The following is a 19492-nucleotide window of genomic DNA, read 5'->3' on the forward strand; positions in this document are numbered from 1 at the left end:
ATACTAGACTATAGACTAGACTATAGACTAGACTATAGACTAGACTATATACTAGACTATAGACTAGACTATAGACTAGACTATAGACTAGACTATATACTAGACTATGGACTATATAATAGACTTTAGACTAGACAATGACTATACTATATACTAGACTATAGGCTGGACTATAGGCTAGACTATAGACTACACTATATACTAGACTACAGACTATAATATTGACTAGACTATAGACTAGACTATAGACTAGACTATATACTAGACTATAGACTAGACTATAGACAAGACTATAGACTAGATTATAGACTTGACTGTAGACTAGACTCTAGACTAGACTATAGACTAGAATTTAGATCAGAATTTAGACTAGACTATAGACTATAAACTATAGACCAGACTATAGGCTAGACTATAGACTAGACTATACACTAGACTATTTGACTACAAACCTGTAATAGACTATACTATACACTAGACTATTTGATTACAAACCTGTAATCAAATAGTCTTGTAGTAGTTTGATTACAAAGTTTTCAAGCCCTATTCGGGGGTTTATTTATATGGGGGCTAGGTGAAATAATGGACCTGTAGTTTGAGTACAAAGTTTATAAGCCCTATTCGGGAGTTTAGTTGTATGGGGGCTAGGTGAAATAATGGACTGTTCTTAACCATTTTTAATAGGCTTTGTCCCTGGGCAATAAAAGATCATGTTGCTAATTTCATTAAATTATCTTCAAGTTTGATTACAAAGTTTACATGGACTTTCAGACGAACGGACAGACGGACGGTCAGACAGACAGACAGACGGACGACCCAGAAAATGATTCTGAGCCGATTGGTATACTTTAGGGTGGGTATAGGGCCAATATTATTGTGCGTTATAAACATCAGCACAAACCCAATATACCACCCCCCACTAAAGTGGTGTAGGGTATAAAAATCTCTAGTTTTCATTAACAAAATACTTTTCTCGCAGTAGTATCGATAAAAAGTACTTTTCTGCTAAATTTATCCCTTTCCCAGCATATGCTTACTCAATTCATTTAACATTGATGCTTGAATACAGTTTCAAGTCCCTCTTCTTTCAATTGCTATAAGTTTTTTTTTCTTTCTCCATTTGTTTGTTAATAAAGTGGAAGTCAATCATCACCATCATCATTTCTATTTACACGCAATTGTTAAAGTGTGTAAGTAAGTAAGTGAGTTATAAAGTAAATTACAATAACAATAATAAATATATAAAATAACAACAATCAACAGTAACCAACAGCCCACATTTGTAAATTTATAATAAAAAAAATGTTCATCTTTTCAAATGATATTTTTCTTCTTTATTTCTGTTGCATGTAGCTGTTCAACTGAATCAATGTTTGCATTCATCCATGTTCACACAATGTATGTTCATACTGCATGTATGCATTGTACATTGATTGTATTTACATACAGATATTGTGCATAAATAAATGAGAATGTAAATGTGTTCGTATTCCTTTTTTTTGAAAAGTGATGCACAAGATTGTGGTCTCCTTAACATTCATACTATTTTTTTATTTTTTTTTGGTTTAAAACCAATCAACAAGAAGTGTGCAAATCGTCAGATATATAAAAGAATGAAATCTAGATTATAGATCAGAACAAAGTTAACAATGCGGTTTTTCTACCAGACTTTAGGTCAGACTAGAGGAAAGACTTAGGAACAGTCTGTGGAATATAGAATTGAAATAAGTCAACTGCATTGACATGACTCTAGATTAGACTAGATAAAAGACTAGACTGTGGATTAGATAATAGAATAGAATATGGAATAGAACATAGACTAGTATATAGACTAGACTATAGACTAGTATATAGACTAGACTATAGACTATACTATAGACTAGACTATAGACTAGACTATAGACTAGACTATAGACTAGACTATAGACTAGACTATAGACTAGACTATAGACTAGACTATAGACTAGACTAGACTATAGACTAGACTATAGACTAGACATAGACTATAGACTAGACTATAGACTAGACTATAGACTAGACTATAGACTAGACTATAGGCTAGACTATAAACTAGAGTATAGACTAGAGTATAGACTAGAGTATAGACTAGACTATAGACTATAGACTAGACTATAGACTAGACTGTAGAATAGACTATAGAATAGACTATAGACTAGACTATAGTCTAGACTATAGATTAGACTATAGACTAGACTATAAATTAAACTGTAGACTAGACTATAGACTAGATTATAGACTAGACTATAGACTAGACAATAGACTAGACTTTAGACTAGACTTTAGACTAGACTTTAGACTAGACTTTAGACTAGATTTTAGACTAGACTTTAGACTAGACTTTAGAATAGACTTTAGACTAGACTTTAGACTAGACTTTAGACTAGACTTTAGACTAGACTTTAGACTAGACTTTAGACTTGACTTTAGACTAGACTTTAGACTAGACTAGACTTTAGACTAGACTTTAGACTAGACTTTAGACTAGACTTTAGACTATACTTTAGACTAGACTTAAGGCTATACTTTATACTAGACTTTGGCTATACTTTATACTAGACTACAGACTAGGCAGTGTAAGTTTAATGATTGTATTGTATGCACGATTGTTATTCTTTTCTCTTTTTACTTTAATTATTTTTTAAAGATGTTGTTTTTCCAAAAAAAAAAAACAATATAAAGAAACCACAACAACCGCAGTAATAATAAATATAATAAAATGCTTGTCAAATGGCAAAAACAGAAAAACTTTTTTTTTTAGATACAAGTACTTGAGCAAAAACATTTGAACTTATAACAGTCTACACGCGTACATAGGAATAACAACAGCAACAACAACAACAATCATAACTAAAGTGACAACAAACAACATTGATCATATTTCCTTTAATATATCATTTTCTAATTTATAACAAACATACTGACATACAGATTTGTACAAAGACACACGACCACTATTTGTTAGAAAGAATGAAAGAAAACAAGTTAGAGTGCTATATTCGGCTGTGCCGAATCTTAGATACCCTCCACCAGCTACTTTTATATTATTACTTTTCTAATTGATCAAAAGTTAAATTTATTAAAATTCCAAGATTTATTGAACATTATAAATTTAGTAATTTACATGTATGTATGTATGTATGTATGTATGTATGTATGTATGTATGTATGTATGTATGTATGTATGTATGTATGTATGTATGTATGTATGTATGAATGTATGTATGTATGTATGTATGTATGTATGTATGTATGTATGTATGTATGTATGTATGTGTGTATATGTGTGAAAGATTTAAAGATTTTCAAAATACAAATACATATATAATTATGTTCTACACAAAATTTTGTTCAACACAAATTGATAATGCTCTTTAAATACGGTTAAAGCGCTTTTAGGGGCAGGACCTAATATATGAGAAATAGAAGTATACTAAACTAATATTTTTGCCAAATTATGTATCAATAGCTTAATTTGGTAATAAGTAATATGCGTTTGAGATTTTCGTAAAAGGACTTTGTATGGGAGCTATGTCCAATTATGTATATAAAGACAAAATTTTAGAATTTTGTATCTATATCATTACTTGGTAATAAATATTGTGAATCTAAGTGATTTCTGGACCTAGTATGAGAGCTTTGACCAAATATGGACCGATCGTAAAACAATTTTAATAATGAATTTATGTATACAAGAGCAATATTTTTGATAAATGTATGAATATCAATATTTGGTTATGAGTTATGTGCGTTTTCTCTGATTTTCGGATGGGAATTTCGTATGTGTGTTTTTCTAAGAGGGACCTTGTGTGGGAGCTATGATCAATTATGGACCGATCAGAAAAACATTTCATAATATTATTTCTCTGTATATGAGCAACACTTGTGCCAAACTTTATATAGATATTTTAATTTAGTAATGAGTTATGTGCGTTTTAGTTATTTTCGGGGAAAGACCTTGTATGGGAGCTATGACCAGTTATAGACCGATGGAAAAAAATTTCTTAGTAATATTTTTTGTATATGATAAATACTTGTACCAAATTTTATATGAATATCTTAATTTAGTAATGAGTTGTACGTGTTTAAGTGTTTTTCGGAAGGGGAACTAATATGGGAGCTATGACGAATTATGGACCGATCAAAAAAAGATTTCATGGTAGTATTCCTTTATGTGAGAACAATGCTTGCAACCAATTTTATATGGATATCTTAATTTACTAATGAGATATGTGCGTTTAGGTGATTTTCGGGAGGGGACCTTATATGGGAGCTATGACCAAATATGGACCGATCTAAAAAATCTTTCATTGTAATATTTCTGTATATAAAAGCAATACTAGTACCAAATTTTATATGGATACCTTAATTAAGTAATGAGTTATGTGCGTTTTAGTTATTTTCGGGAGGGGACCTTGTATGGGAGCTATGACCAATTATGGACCGATCCAAAAAAGCTTTCATTGTAATATTTCTGTATATAAGAGCAATACTTGTACCAAATTTTATATCGATATCTTAATTTGGTAATGAGTTATGCGCGATTAAGTGGTTTTCGGGAGGGGACCTTGTATGGGAGCTATGACCAATTATGGACCGAATCAAAAAAGCTTTCATTGTAATATTTCTGTATATAAGAGCAATACTTGTACCAAATTTTATATCGATATCTTAATTTAGTAATGAATTATGCGCGTTTAAGTGATTTTCGGGAGGGGCCCTTGTATGGGAGCTATGACCAATTATGGACCCATTCAAAAAATTTTTCCTTTGTATAAATTCTATTGTCACAAAACTTTAATTTCTAAAATTTTGTGAAGATGTCGACATTACGACGGATGTTATTAACAAAAAACCAAATTTCCGGGAATTTGTACTTTTGTATGGGAGGTATATGAAATTGTGGGCCGATTCTAGCGATTTTACGCAGAGATTAAGCCCTTATATGGAAACGAATGTATGCCAATTTTTATGGAATTATCTTGCATAGTTTTTGAGAAAATTGCATCAGAATGTGTAAAAAATGCCTATTTTTTTCGAGGTTGTTTCAAATTTTGATTCATAACTTTTCCCGATGTGAACCGATTTTGCCCATTTTCAATACCAAACAACTTAGGAAAACTAAGAACATTTTGGGTGAATTTGGTTAACTTCTATTGCTTCGTTTTATCGTGAGCGTGTTTTACACAGACAGACGGACAGACGGACAGACGGACATAGCTAGATCGACTCAGAATTTGATAAGGACCCAGAATATATATACTTTGTTGGGTCTTAGATGAATATTTTTTGGTGTTACACACGGAATGACAAAGTTATATATACCCTCTATCACCACTTATGGTGGTGGAGGGTATAAAAAAAACAACGAACATATTTATACATTTTTCAAGGTTCAAAGTTCAATGAATTTTTGCTGCTGTTGCAATTGGCTGGCTGGCAGTTCCTAATTTTTTATTTACGATGTAAACCTAACAGGGTTTACTACATAATGGCAAACATTCAAAAATTTAAACAACAAATCCAATCACTGAGAACCCGCAGTTTGTCATAAATCTTAATTTTTCTTTAGCGCCAGAATAACAATTAATGGATTTTTGTTTATAATAAAAATTAAATCTGTTTATACTTTTTTATATAATTTGAATTATTTTATGTTTTTTTACACATAGAGAGTGTATGTATATACATACATATGTATGTATGTTAGTCCATATAATGAGGGTAAAAAAAAGAGTCATTTTATTAATTAAATTTTATGTTCAAAGTTTAAGCATTAAATTGCTGCCTTTAATTAATGTTGGTATTTTTGTTGTTGTTGTTGTTATTATTTTGTTCTATAATTTATTGCAGTTTAAATATCATCATTTAAGCAAATAGAAACTATTTTTAGCTTATTTAAGAAAATTGCTAAAGTCAAAGTTGATGTGGAAAAATGTGTATTTGAAAAAAAAATAATAATAAAAATAATTTCAATTCAATTTTAATTAAAAATATTTATAGAGTCAGTGGCTATAATTTGAAATAAAAATGATCAACAAAAAAATGTAATTTTTACATAAACCAAATGGTCAAGCAAATGTTTGTAATCAATTAAGAGAAGGGCGGCTAGAAACATGCTAAAGTTTAAAGTCTAACTTTTTAAAGACTATTGTTTAGTCTAAAGACTGGTATATAATTTAGTGTAGTCTATAATTTAGTCTAGTTTATAATTTAGTCTAGTCTATAGTCTAGTCTAAAGTCTAGTCTATAGTCTAGTCTATAGTCTAGTCTATAGTCTAGTCTATAGTCTAGTCTATAGTCTAGTCTATAGTCTAGTCTATAGTCTAGTCTATAGTCTAGTCTATAGTCTAGTCTATAGTCTAGTCTATAGTCTAGTCTATAGTCTAGTCTATAGTCTAGTCTATAGTCTAGTCTATAGTCTAGTCTATATTCTAGTCTATGGTCTAGTCTATGGTCTAGTCTATAGTCTAGTCTATAGTCTACTCTACAGTTTTGTCTATGTACTAGTCCATTGTTTTGTCTATACTCTCGTCAGTATAGTCTATAGTCTGGTGTATAGTTTAGGCTATAGTCTAGTCTGCAGTTTTGTCTATAGTTTGGTCTATAACCTAATCTATACTTGAGTCTATAGTCTGATTTATAGTCTAGACTCTAGTCTATGGCCTAGTCTATAGTCTAGTGTATAGTCTTGTTTATAGTCTAGTCTCTAGTTTAGTCTATAGTCTAGTCGATATTTTATACTTCTACAGTTTTTAAATTTGATTAAAAGGTTGATTATATTAATAAAAAAAACTATATAATTATAAAAATAGCTTAACTCAAATTACGCTAAAGGCTTTAGGGAAATGTTTAGAGAACACGTGATCCACGTGTTCCATTAAATTCAAATTTAATTGTGTTTTTGTGTGAATGTTTGCAACCATATCGGTCGTAGCAAGTGTTTGAAAACACTTAATAAAGCCTTTATTTTGTTCGATAGTCGTCTTATTGTTTTGTATTTTATTCTAATGAAATTGTATTTATTTAGAACACAAAACAGTCAACATCACACAACATATTGTTTTATTGATTGTTTTATATGGTCAAACACACTTATTTTTTTTTTTCAAAATACAAACATTCTTACAAAGTTTGCAATTAAATTTACACACACGTTTCCAGAGGAGGTTTGTTTGTCTAGAGAATTATGTGAAATTGTTTGATTGTAATGTGTTGTGGCATTTAAATTCAAATACTGCATCTCTGTTGTGGCAGACAAACATGGCAATCGATTAATTACCACCTGACTTCGATTCTATAGTTTATTGAATGTTTGTTATGCCCTATTTTGCCACATTTTTAAAATATTCACAGTAATTCATTTAAGTTTACGTTGTTGGTTTTGCTTAAAAAATTTTTCTTTTCATTTGTGTAGATTTTTTATTTTTGTAAAGTGTTGTGTGTGTGAAAAAAAGCTTTAATTTTTTTTATTAAATTGTTTACACATTTTTCACACGTAATGAAAATAAAAAGTTTATTTTGTCACCTTTTAAGTGACAAAGTTTCTAAATTCGTAATTAGATGAAAATAGAGGAGAGGTTGTAGAAAAATGTGTAATTAGTTATAATGTGTGTTTAAACAAACTGCCTTTAAATTTATGATATTTATTATAAAAAGTCTTGAATATTTATGATACTTTTACTAGTAAGTGGTTTGTAAAAGGTAATGTAGTCTCTTTATAAGAAAAGTTCGGAATTTTGTTCAAAATTCATTTTATCCGTCTGTCCGTCCATCTGTCCGTCCGTCCACCTATCTGTCTGTCCGTCTTTCTGTCTGTCTGTCTGCACCAAATAAAATATATAGAGAGTTGATATTTGTAGATCATATTTTACCTAAAGTTAAAAAAACCAATACAATGAAAGGTCCCCTTCGGAAAATTACTTAACAAGTTTTTTTTTTAATTTCAAGTCGCAAGTAATTTTTTTATTTAATAATTTATTGCATTTTTTAAAAGCCACAGTAGTAAAAAATAAGAAATATTACACATTAAAAAACAAAACACAGTTTAAGGCACGTTCACGATCATTACATTTGTTAAAATACATGTTGAAATAGTAACAACAAATAACAAATCTATATTTTTTCAGTAAATTTTCATTTGCTGTTGCTAAGCATTTCCTAAAAGCAAATATTACTTCACAGCAATAAGCAGGTTACAACTGAGATCATTTTTTTGTATATCAAAGTTTGATCATATATTTTATATATACAATTTACAAGAAAGTACAAAATTCAGTAGTATGTGAAAGTATATATATATATTTTAAATTTCTAATAATTTCTGTTTTTTTTTTGTTAACCTAAAGTTTAAACATATTATTTGGAATTTTACTGGAACGTAAGGAATGTGTAATAGAGCAATGTACCAAGCTTGTTGGTTGTTTTACAACAAGTGTTGCATCGATAAGAAAGTAACAATTTTGAGCGGATTGTTATGGTATTTGCTGTGAAAACTATAGACTAAACTATAGACTAGACTATACACTAAACTATAGACTAGACTTTAGACTAGACTATACACTAAACTACAGACTAGACTATAGACTAGACTATAGACTAGACTATAGACTAGACTATAGACTAGACTATAGACTAGACTATAGACTAGACTATAGACTAGACTATAGACTAGACTATAGACTAGACTATAGACTAGACAATAGACTAGACTATAGACTAGACTATAGACTAGACTATACTTAAGATTAAACTATAGCACTCTAGAACCTAGACTATAGCACTCTAGTCCTGACAAAACTATAATCCAGACTACACCATTGTCCTTACTATAGACCTGCCTTTAGTACTGTCTAGTCTCTAGACTAGGATACAGGCCAAACTACAGACTAGACTGTATTCCACACTATAGACTATACGATATATAAGGCTATAGTTCTGACTGTTGTCTATAGACTTAACTATTGACTACAATATAGTTCATGCAGTTAACTTGACTATAGTTTAGGCGTTAGTCCAGGCTATAGACTTGAATATAGTCTAGACTATAAATTTGACTATAGGCTATACTATAGTCTACATTCTAGACTAAACTATTGTCCAGATCTGAGAGTGCAAACTAAATTATATCCCTGACTATAAACCAGATAGGCAATAGAAAAAATTCCCTACTGTAGTCTAGACTATTGTTTTAATTAGATGTATATTAGTCATGTGATGTCCTGTCTAAATTCTAATTGTTAGAAAATCTTTAGAATTCTTTTATAATTTTTCTTAGAAATTTAATTGTCTTTCTTCTGTATTTTTTTGCATCCATAAAAGCAGAGTTTGTCTCAGTCGTTGCAATGTATTGTTTAATATTATTACGTGATATTTTGCTATTTCTCGTTTATTATAAAAAATAAACAATTATTTAATTGAAATTCTATATATGGTTTATTTATTTTTTTTTCATTTGTTGTAGCAATAAATAAAAATGTTGTTTTTTCCAATTTTTCAACACAAAATATCGTGCTGACAGTGCGGCACTTTTTGTGTAATCGGCCAAATTAAGGTGATGTGTTGATTTAGAGGCGCCTATTAATTTAAATTTTTTTTCTTTAAAAAAAAAGATTTTGTTAGAGAGATAAACATAAATTGTAAATTATAGGGGTATTGGTTATGGCAAATAAATTGTAAGATTGGAAATATAAAATAACAAATTTCAAAAGGAAGTTGTGAAGAGATAGAAAAACAACAAGAAAACTGGTAAAATGTAAAGCTCAAGAGAGTAAACTGAAGTGATTACAATAAGCGGGACAAGTAAGCTATTAATAAAGCCATGAACTGTAAGAGATAGTTTGTTGACAAGAGTTTAATCTAAGCGTTAACTGTGACTGCTACTAATATTTTGCTGCTAATCAATATTTCTACACTAATTAATTGATTTTATTTTAATTCGAAATCATACAGAATGTCGATTTAAATTGTAAACATTTTAGAAAATAAAACACAAACAAATACGCAATTATGAAACCAGTTTATTGACAAACAAAATTAGCATCTTTTAATCTGAAACTAAAATAAAATTTATGACACCAGTTTTGAATTTTATTTATTTTATAAATTTTTTTTCTCTCTTATCAATACAAATTTATCAAATTTATTAAATTTATTATTAGAAAAATATTTGTTTGTGTTTGTTTTTAAATTAAAAGTGTTTTAATGTGAAACGTGATTTTTTACAAAAATTCATTGAATTTCCAACCAAAGTGCCTTTTTCTCCCCCTCTTTATATAATTTCCTTTTCATTTTCTTATTAATTTTTTTTTAAATAAAGTTGATGATCCCAACCAACCCTAATTGAAAATGATTAAATAATTGACATAATTTAGCAGAAAAGCAAATAAAGCAAACGTGTTAAGTACCTTTTGCCAAATCCCCCTTCCCTGCACTTCTTTTTAGTACTAAAAGCAAATTAGTTTAGTTCACATAAGTATAGAGAGAAACTGTAATCTAAAACATAATATCTTCTTTAAACTATAAGAAAAATATGAAATATTCTATTTAATGTAAAAGGGACAAACAATATTTATGCTAAATTGGCATTATTCCAAATGCTTGTACTCGTAACCAAATCGTTGTCTCTAATAAGGGTAGTGTTACAATCTGGGAAATAGTAGATTTGTCTGCAGCAAAGATAGAGAAGCTTTAAAGGGTCCAATGACTAAAACAACATTCGTCTTCTCTTTTTAAATTAAACAAAGCAAATATATAATACAAAGCAGTCAGGGGCATTTGACCAATTTTCTAATACAGGGACTTTATATTTTCATTACTTCTACTGCAAGACTAATATTGCAACTTTGACTGGCAACTTTAGGCTCCAATAGTCTTTATGTTCTCAATATAATCAAGCTATATATTTTTAGCTTTCTTTTCTTACTACATTAGATACTTTATCGAATTTACTTTACATACATATTTCAATATATTCAATGTTTTTATCTTATAATTGTGGTTTAATAAAAAAATATATATTTTAAATAAATCTGCAATATTTATTGAAAGAAAAAGTTGTCAATAATGCAAAATTTCATGAGATAGACATTAATGATTATTATGTTTAATGAAAAACAGTGATCACTAAAATTTAAGAGACACTTAGAGAAAAAGCTCGGAACTATAACAAAACTGGAATAGAGCTAGAACAGAACTAAAACAGAACGAGAACAGAGCTAGATCAGAACGAGAACGGAACTAGAACAGAACTAGAACAAAACTAGAACAAAACTAGAACAGAACTAGAATAGAACTAGAACAGAACTAGAACAGAACTAGAACAGAACTAGAACACAACTAGAACACAACTAGAACAGAACTAGAACAGAACTAGAACAGAACCAGAACAGAACTAGAACAGAACTAGAGCAGAACTAGAACAGAACTAGAACAGAACTAGAACAGAACTAGAACAGAACTAGAACAGAATTAGAACAGAACTAGAACAGAACTAGAACAGAACTAGAACAGAACTAGAACAGAACTAGAACAGAACTAGAACAGAACTAGAACGGAACTAGAACAGAACTAGAATTGAATTAGAACTGAAGTTCAACTAAAGTAGAACAGAACTAGAACCGAACTAGAAATAGAACTAGAACAGAACAGAACTAGAACTAGAACTAGAACTAGAACTAGAACTTGAACAGAACTAGAACTAGAACAGAACTAGAACAGAGCTAGAACAGAGCTAGAACAGAACTAGAAGGGAACTAGAACACAACTAGAACGGAACTAGAACAGAACTAGAACACAACTAGAACACAACTAGAACAGAACTAGAACACAACTAGAACAGAACTGGAACAGAACTAGAACAGAACTAGAACAGAACAGAGCTAGAACACAACTAGAACATAACTAGAACACAACTAGAACAGAACTAGAACAGAACTAGAACAGAACTAGAACAGAACTAGAACAGAACTAGAACAGAACTAGAACAGAACTAGAACAGAACTAGAACAGAACTAGAACAGAACTAGAACAGAACTAGAACAGAACAGAGAACTAGAACAGAACTAGAACAGAACTAGAACAGAACTAGAACAGAACTAGAACAGAACTAGAACAGAACTAGAACAGAACTAGAACAGAACTAGAACAGAACTAGAACAGAACTAGAACAGAACTAGAACAGAACTAGAACAGAACTAGAACAGAACTAGAACAGAACTAGAACAGAACTAGAACAGAACTAGAACAGAACTAGAACAGAACTAGAACAGAACTAGAACAGAACTAGAACAGAACTAGAACAGAACTAGAACAGAACTAGAACAGAACTAGAACAGAACTAGAACAGAACTAGAACAGAACTAGAACAGAACTAGAACAGAACTAGAACAGAACTAGAACAGAACTAGAACAGAACTAGAACAGAACTAGAACAGAACTAGAACAGAACTAGAACAGAACTAGAACAGAACTAGAACAGAACTAGAACAGAACTAGAACAGAACTAGAACAGAACTAGAACAGAACTAGAACAGAACTAGAACAGAACTAGAACAGAACTAGAACAGAACTAGAACAGAACTAGAACAGAACTAGAACAGAACTAGAACAGAACTAGAACAGAACTAGAACAGAACTAGAACAGAACTAGAACAGAACTAGAACAGAACTAGAACAGAACTAGAACAGAACTAGAACAGAACTAGAACAGAACTAGAACAGAACTAGAACAGAACTAGAACAGAACTAGAACAGAACTAGAACAGAACTAGAACAGAACTAGAACAGAACTAGAACAGAACTAGAACAGAACTAGAACAGAACTAGAACAGAACTAGAACAGAACTAGAACAGAACTAGAACAGAACTAGAACAGAACTAGAACAGAACTAGAACAGAACTAGAACAGAACTAGAACAGAACTAGAACAGAACTAGAACAGAACTAGAACAGAACTAGAACAGAACTAGAACAGAACTAGAACAGAACTAGAACAGAACTAGAACAGAACTAGAACAGAACTAGAACAGAACTAGAACAGAACTAGAACAGAACTAGAACAGAACTAGAACAGAACTAGAACAGAACTAGAACAGAACTAGAACAGAACTAGAACAGAACTAGAACAGAACTAGAACAGAACTAGAACAGAACTAGAACAGAACTAGAACAGAACTAGAACAGAACTAGAACAGAACTAGAACAGAACTAGAACAGAACTAGAACAGAACTAGAACAGAACTAGAACAGAACTAGAACAGAACTAGAACAGAACTAGAACAGAACTAGAACAGAACTAGAACAGAACTAGAACAGAACTAGAACAGAACTAGAACAGAACTAGAACAGAACTAGAACAGAACTAGAACAGAACTAGAACAGAACTAGAACAGAACTAGAACAGAACTAGAACAGAACTAGAACAGAACTAGAACAGAACTAGAACAGAACTAGAACAGAACTAGAACAGAACTAGAACAGAACTAGAACAGAACTAGAACAGAACTAGAACAGAACTAGAACAGAACTAGAACAGAACTAGAACAGAACTAGAACAGAACTAGAACAGAACTAGAACAGAACTAGAACAGAACTAGAACAGAACAGAACTAGAACAGAACTAGAACTAGAACAGAACAGAACTAGAACAGAACTAGAACAGAACTAGAACAGAACTAGAACTGAACTAGAACTGAACTAGAACAGAACTAGAACAGAACTAGAACAGAACTAGAACAAAACTAGAACAGAACTAGAAAAGAACTAACTAGTCGATACTGTGGACTTGGTTGCATGTTAAACAATAGACTAAACTATATACTAGACTACGATCATAGTCTAAAGTTTAGACTCTAAATTTTTGACTGAACGATAGTCTTAGCATTAGTGTAGCTTAGAGTCTTAACTTTATACTCATTTATAGTAGAAACTATTGACAAAGCTATACTACGGTCTAATCTATAGACTCGATTATGGTATAAACTGAAGTCTAAATTAGATACCAAATTATAGTGAAAACTATAACTTTAGACTAATTACTTACTTTTCTTAACCACTGTAACAGATCATACAAATGCTTTTATTTCTGCTGCTGAGGTACAGCTTAAGTTTCATTAAATAAATAAAATAAAAAAGTGAGACGATTACGAATCTCCTGCAAGAAATAACGACAACTTGGCGTCTTTACTCTTGATAAGATGAAAATGAAACAATTTGCACAAACCACATAAACAAATTAAAAATAAAAATTATTTAAAAGCGAAAATTTAACTGAAAACATTTGAAAAATATTTTAAACTCAGTTACACAATGTTTGTTGGGTTGTTGTACAAACACTTTTTAAGAAAAGTTTAATGTACGAAAAAAAAATAAAATTAAACCTCAAATGAAATTTAATTAATTGTTACTTAAACGAATGATAATAAAAATGAGGAAAAAGTAGAAATTAGTGGAAAAATATTAAAACGCAAAATTTTGTAAACATGTTTAAAAATGTTTACCTAACCAGTGTTGACAATACAAAATATCACATGACGTCATTTATCTTGAATTTCAGAAGAATAACAAACAAATGTGAACCAATAATTCTTAAAGGGTAGAGAAATAACAACAAAACTAATAAAATAAAAACAACAATATAAATAAACAAACAAACAAGAATGTATGAGAAAAGAGAGGTTAATAAAAATAAGCTTTAAGCGCATGCTTGCCTGCCTTTTAGTCACGATGTGGTTTCTTTTCGAACGCTTGAAAAGTTGTTCTTTTTGTAACATTAAACTGAAAACCGGTTCAAATTTTTATTGTTTATTTTTTTTCAGTTTAATCTTTTGTTAACAACCACAAACAGTTTTCGGTAATCTCTTACCAAATATTATGAATTAGCACGTGTTTTTCTAAGTAAACTCAAAAACATCTTTTGAGAAAATAATGTAGAGAAAAATCTCTTGTTTCAATTCCGAAATGTTTTATTGAAACGCTCTCTCCCTATAGATTTATTGATTTTGAGAAACTCACAGATTTCGTCATAAACTGAAACTGACTACAATTTGATTACAATTGATACCACAACTACGGGCTACAATGGAAAGCACTACAATGCAACGATCTCTTTAGTGATCCTCTAATCTCTAAGATGTAAAGTTTAAATTCTCTCATATCATTTCTTTCTAAACTTTGCCACATTTTCACTTATATTTCAGATTCTTGCTGCAATGTTTTAGATGATCTTCTGATCTTTTGTAGCTAAACTATACAGATTTTGGATTCTTACTGCGATCACTTTGGTGATCATCTGGTCTCTTCCTAAACTTTGCCACATTTTCTCTCGTATTTCAGATGCTTGCTGCGATGTTTTAGATGATCTTCTGATCTTTCGTAGCTAAATTTTACAGATTTTGGATTCTTACTGCGATCACTTAGTTGATCATCTGATCTTTTCATATTTACAATTCAAATTCTTTTAATTGAAATTAAGCTAAAGTTTGTTAAATTTACACATTTGCAATGTTCTCTTTAGTGATCCTCTGATCTCTAAGATGTAAAGTTTAAGTTCTCTCATATGATCTCTTTCTAAACTTTTGCCACATTTTCACTCATATTTCAGATTCTTGCTGCGATGTTTTATATGATCTTCTGATCTTTATAAACTATACAGATTTTCGATACTTACTGCGATCACTTAGGTAATCATCTGATCTTTTCATATTTACAATAATGTTTGTTAAATTTTCATATCTTGCAATGATCTCTTTAGTGATCCTCTGATCTCTAAGAAGTAAAGTTTCATATGATCTCTTTCTAAACTTTGCCACATTTTCACTCATATTCCAGGTTCTTGCTGCGATGTTTTAGATGATCTTCTTATCTTCTTCTTACTGCGATCACTTTGGCGATCATCTATCTCATCTTTTAATATTTACAATTTAAATTCTTTTAATTGAAATAAAGCTAAAGTTTGGTCAAAATAACTATTCTGATCAGTTTGTTCACGATCTATGGTGATCTTTTGATCTTTTACAAATAACGATCAAAATTCTCTGAGTTGATCTATCTTACAGCATTGTTACATTTTCCTTTTCAAAATAACTATTCAGGTTAGTTTTAAGATGGTGTGATCATCCAATTTTTCTCAAGTAAAATTCAAATTCTCTCTGTTGATCTGTAGCTAGACTTTGTTACATTTTCACTCAAAATATGTAAAAAGATCAGCGTTTCTCTCTCTTACAATGACATCAATAGTTAGTGGGATAAGCTTATATTTCACATAAATCCAGTTTTGGTTGTCCTCTCTGTCTCTCTTAAGCCGATATTATCATGACGATCATTGCTTCTGCTGTTCGATTAATTAATATTAATCATTTTAGGTTTAAATTCCGTTGATTAATTAACATGGCCCTTCAATTTGTTAAAGAGTGTTAAACATAATTTGTTGGATAGCTGCTCTTTTCATTTTATACTTAACTCACGCTTTATTTCGAGGTCATTAGTATATATTGATAAACGAGGGTAAATACGTTTGTATGTAAAAAAATGTTAATTTCTAAATTAAATTTTATATTTTAATGAATTACATTTTCGGAAATTTTTTGTTGACAAGCGAAGGTCATTTTTGTATAGAAACTGTAATATTGTTCTCATATTTTACTTTAGTTAAGGGGCGGAATTTAATTTAAACTATTTAGATGGCGCTAGCTTTAATCTAAAGGTTTTAGATTATCTCTAAGATCTTTATGTGAGATTGTATATAATTATGTCGTTATTGATTTTGTTTTATCTAAGCGACTTGGGAATTTGGGTTGGAAAAAGGAATATGCTTTGGAACTTAATTAGGAAAACTAGCTTAAAGATCAAACTGCCGATTAGAATAGACTAAAAACAAGAAGTTTAGAATATAGATTAGACAAGACTTTAGTTTAAAATTTAAACTAGTTTTTTTGTAGTTTAGTTTTAGTTCAGTTAAAGTCTAGATCTGGTCCTAGTTATGTTCCATTTCTGTTCTAGTTCTGTTCTAGTTCTGTTCTAGTTCTGTTCTAGTTCTGTTCTAGTTCTGTTCTAGTTCTGTTCTAGTTCTGTTCTAGTTCTGTTCTAGTTCTGTTCTAGTTCTGTTCTAGTTCTGTTCTAGTTCTGTTCTAGTTCTGTTCTAGTTCTGTTCTAGTTCTGTTCTAGTTCTGTTCTAGTTCTGTTCTAGTTCTGTTCTAGTTCTGTTCTAGTTCTGTTCTAGTTCTGTTCTAGTTCTGTTCTGTTCTGTTCTAGTTCTGTTCTAGTTCTCTTCTAGTTCTGTTCTAGTTCTGTTCTAGTTCTGTTCTAGTTCTCTTCTAGTTTTGTTCTAGTTCTGTTCTAGTTCTGTTCTAGTTCTGTTCTAGTTCTGTTCAAGTTCTGTTCTAGTTCTGTTCTAGTTCTGTTCTAGTTCTGTTCTAGTTCTGTTCTAGTTCTGTTCTAGTTCTTTTCTAGTTCTGTTCTAGTTCTGTTCTAGTTCTGTTCTAGTTTTGTTCTAGTCCTGTTCTAGTTCTGTTTTATTTCTGTTCTAGTTCTCTTCTAGTTCTGTTCTAGTTCTGTTTTATTTCTAGGCAGTTCTGTCCTAGCTCTGTTCTAGTTCTGCTCTTATTCTATCCTAGATCTGTTCTAGTTCCGTTCCAGTCTGTTCTAGTTTTGTTCTAGTTCGGTTCTAGTTCTGTTTTATTTCTGTTCTAGTTCTGTTCTAGTTCTGTTTCATTTCTGTTCTAGTTCAGTTTTAGTTCTGTTCCATTTCTGTTTCATTTCTGCTCTAGTTTCTGTTCTAGTTCTGTTCTAGTTCTATTCCAGTTCTATTCTAGTTCTGAGTTAGTTCTGTGTTAGCATTTTTAAATAAATTTATAAAAATTTTAAAATTTTAAAAATATCAAATATCTTAAGATTTCTGACATTTATCAAAACAATTTTCTGTGTTTTTAAAAAGTGTTTTTCTTAACTGATTCAGACAAAAGATATAAAAGATTTTTATAAGAAATGCCTGATTTCTACACAAAATGTCTATAGAAAATAAATTTAAAAGAAAACATTTTGTATAAAATGATTGTTGTTCTTATTTTCAACATTTAGCAAAAAAAAAAAAAAAGAAAACAAAAACACAATAGAAGAGGTCCTTATGACAACCAACAAGTATAAATACTAAAATACATGTATGCGAAAAACAACAATATATAACAACTACTTACATTTATGTCTGTATAGGAGTGATGTTATAGAAACCACTCAAGTGGCATAAGTCTGTATAGAAAGACGGGTCCTTTTTGTATTTCTAAAATAATAACAAAAGTAAAAAAAGCTTTTATTTTTCCACTCAACAACAAATGACAACTATAAATATTAACTTGGCCATATGCAGACGCAATCAAACACACACACACACTCACACATGCCATCATTTACACAACATTTTTTGCAAAGGACATAACACACATACATACATATGATGTATAATATTTCGAAGGACAAGCAACACTAATACTATTGCAATAACTTAAATGAAAATTATGTAAAGGTATGTGTAAATTTGTGAAAACACATGTATGGACTCCCTCTCTATATAGTCGTTACTAAACAAATATTTAATGAAATCCAATAGTTATTGTTGTTGTTATATTGTACTCAAATGGAAATGAACTCTGTCTATGTCATGTACACTTGTCCAGCAAAAAATGAATAACCGAATGTATTAAATATTTTGTGTACTCAATGTCGGTAATAGTAGAAAGGAGTAAAACGCTGAAAAAAAAAACAATGAAAAGGATCCTTTGGGTCATTAGTTTTTGTCAATAACAAATATAGACATGTAAATGACTCTATCAGTGATTAAAGTACTACGAGACTAATAGAATGATTTTTGCTACAATTTGCACTTAAAATAATCAATATTAGTTAAAGCCAAAAAGTTCATTCATTATATTTTATGTTTCAATATACCGGATATAATGTTACTAAATAAACACATACAAGAAATGTGTATATACAAATACCTTTTCGTCCATTACACCTACACATTTACTTACACACATTCACTTCTACACATTTACTTTTACTATAGACTCCAATCAGTATTCTCGACTATAGACTTCAATCTGTAGTCTCCACTATAGACTAATCTATAGTCTCGACTATAAACTGAGCAAGACTATAGATTGATCAATAAACAAGACTATAGACTGATAATAGTCAAGGCTATACTCTGATCTACAGTCAAGACTGAAGACTGATCTATAGTCAAGACTATAGACTGATCTATAGTCAAGACTATAGACTGATCTATAGTCAAGACTATAGACTGATTTATAGTCAAGACTATAGACTGATCTATAGTCAAGACTATAGACTGATCTATAGTTAAGACTGCAGACTGATCTATAGTCAAGACTATAGACTGATCTATAGTCAAGACTACAGACTGATCTATAGTCAAGACTACAGACTGATCTATAGTCAAGACTATAGACTGATCTAT

Source organism: Lucilia cuprina, chromosome 6, assembly GCF_022045245.1.
Source record: "Lucilia cuprina isolate Lc7/37 chromosome 6, ASM2204524v1, whole genome shotgun sequence".
Taxonomy (NCBI): Eukaryota; Metazoa; Arthropoda; class Insecta; order Diptera; family Calliphoridae; genus Lucilia; species Lucilia cuprina.